This window comes from Triticum dicoccoides, chromosome 5B (genome assembly GCF_002162155.2).
Source record: "Triticum dicoccoides isolate Atlit2015 ecotype Zavitan chromosome 5B, WEW_v2.0, whole genome shotgun sequence".
NCBI lineage: Eukaryota > Viridiplantae > Streptophyta > Magnoliopsida > Poales > Poaceae > Triticum > Triticum dicoccoides.
The window spans coordinates 190443033-190445614 of NC_041389.1; the positions used below are offsets into that span (position 1 = coordinate 190443033).

Sequence of the window (2582 nt, forward strand, 5' to 3'; positions counted from 1 at the left end):
TGTAATGAAAGGTTTCAGTACAAGATGAATATTCAGAGGTAAACGGCGACAATGTTTTTACTTGTAAGGATTGTGCGTGGCTGTGGAGCTCCCCTATCATCTGTAAATATCCACTTGAAAGTGTTGATTTTTCTAAAGCATGCCGCTTGGTCTTTTTGTTGGTGTCCATAATCACTTCCAAATCATTATTTTTGGTGGGGTCCTGATAAGCGACCAGAAAATCGACACTTTCAAGTGGATATTTACAGAATTTTCCACTTGCCCGGTACAATCCTTAAAAAAATGATGCAAAATCACAGCGAATCCTAAGAGCATGATCTACCAGGGAGCTAACTAACTGAAAATTCTAGGATCAAGCTAGCATCACCGGCCTCAGAGAAAAAACAATTTGTTCATGAGTGTGTGGTTGTTACCGACGAGTCCAGCAGGAGCCCTTTGAGTTGTTGATCCTCTACAACAGCTGCATTGGTGGTATCCTATGGGGCCATGTCATTTGAGTCACCAACCACCTCACTAACATTATCCTCCAACTCTGGAACTGCCCTTCGCCACCACTGCCTGCCATGGGATCGAAAGAGATCAAATCCGTGGAGCGCCCACAAGCTTCATGGATGGAAGCAACCACGGACTCCACGGCATCGATTCCACCCCCAAAATATCACCAGCATCCACCCTAGGAACCAATCTGCAAGACATCAATGATTATCATCCAGTCAGATCCAACAACAAGGGACAGGGGAAGAAGTCAAAAAAAGATTTGCAGCAAAATCAAGAAAGCAAAGACAACGACACATAAACTTGCAAAGAATAAGAGCAAGAGGCACAAAATTTGGCAGACATGGTAGTTCTTTTACCCTGATTCTGCTTCCTCAAGAAGAATTCCAGGCCGTCCATGGCGAACCGCCGCTTGACCAGCTACCAGGCGAAGGCGATGAATGGTCTAACCGGGAAAAAATAAAATAAGCACCTGCAGCGTCAGATGGGCCCATCAAACTGAAAATTAATTTCGCAACAGCCCAACCTACTGTCAGCTACATGTGCGATTTTCAAAGTAGCCCAGCAGGCACATGAGGTGCATGCGTAACCATGTGTACTTGAGGCCCACGTACAATGATAGCACCCCAGCCCATGGCACTGGTGTATTCCATCTTAACAGCCAGCCTATACAAGCGATGAAACATACCAGCACACATCACGGTGCTATACTAGACGGCGCCAGATTCCGGCCTGCAGGTAGCTCGGCCACCAAAACGCCACTCTCGTTATGCAACACTTTATTTATTAGGTTATAGATCCACCTTGTTTTGGTATGTGTGATGCTACTCATATTATGACTAACTAGGTATGTTATCACATGTCTTTTTTTCTTCATTAATTATTTGTCACATCATCTATTTTGTTTAGATATGTGTGATGTTATCATCTATGTTACTCTCATTGTGGCTAGTCTAATCTTTCTAAGACCGATAATGACATCTCAGGTTCACCACGTTTATCATCTTCACCTCATGATAAATCTCAGCTATCCAATGAAGCTTCTACAAAAAATATCTATTTAGGTCCCATGACAAGGAGTTGTGCCTGAAGGAAATATGCCATAGAGGCAATAATAAAGTTATTATTTATTTCCTCATATCATGATAAATGTTTATTATTCATGCTAGAATTGTATTAACCGAAAACATGATACATGTGTGAATACATAGACAAACATATAGTCACTAGTATGCCTCTACTTGACTAGCTCATTAATCAAAGATGGTTATGTTTCCTAACCATGGACATGTGTTGTCATTTGATTAATGTGATCACATCATTAGGAGAATGATGTGATTGACATGACCCATTCTGTTAGCCTAGCACTTGATCGTTTAGTATATTGCTATTGCTTTCTTCATGACTTATACATGTTCCTGTAACTATGAGAATTATGCAACTCCCGTTTACCGGAGGAACACTTTGGGCACTACCAAACGTCACAACATAACTGGGTGATTATAAAGGAGTACTACAGGTGTCTCTGAAGGTACATGTTGAGTTGGCGTATTTCGAGATTAGGTTTTGTCACTCCGATTGTCGGAGAGGTATCTCTGGGCCCTCTCGGTAATGCACATCACTATAAGCCTTGCAAGCAATGTGACCAATGAGTTGGTTACGGGATGATGCATTACGTAACTAGTAAAGAGACTTGCCGGTAATGAGATTGAACTAGGTATTGGATACCGACGATCGAATCTCGGGCAAGTAACATACCGATGACAAAGGGAACAACGTATGTTGTTATGCGGTTTGACCGATAAAGATCTTCATAGAATATGTAGGAACCAATATGGGCATCCAGGTTCCGCTATTGGTTATTGACCGAGAATAGTTCTAGGTCATGTCTACATAGTTCTCGAACCCGTAGGGTCCGCACGCTTAACGTTACGATGACAGTTTTATTATGAGTTTATAAGTTTTGATGTACCGAAGTTTGTTCGGAGTCCCGGATGTGATCACGGACATGACGAGGAGTCTCGAAATGGTCGAGACATAAAAATTGATATATTGGACGACTATATTCGGACACCGGAAGTGTTCCG

At 42.1% G+C, this 2582-nt stretch overlaps 1 long non-coding RNA gene across 2 annotated transcripts in view; it reads right to left on the reverse strand.

Annotated features, from left to right (window-relative positions):
* Nucleotides 1-1127, reverse strand: part of LOC119305333 — a 2842-nt gene extending 1715 nt beyond the window's left edge. For both annotated transcript variants that reach the window (XR_005148622.1, XR_005148621.1), the window contains exons 1-2: nt 855-1127; nt 414-685 (exon numbers count right to left, since the gene is read on the reverse strand). This is a non-coding gene — a long non-coding RNA (uncharacterized LOC119305333). The remainder of the gene's footprint in view (nt 1-413; nt 686-854) is intronic.
* Between the last annotated feature and the right edge of the window lie 1455 nt (nt 1128-2582).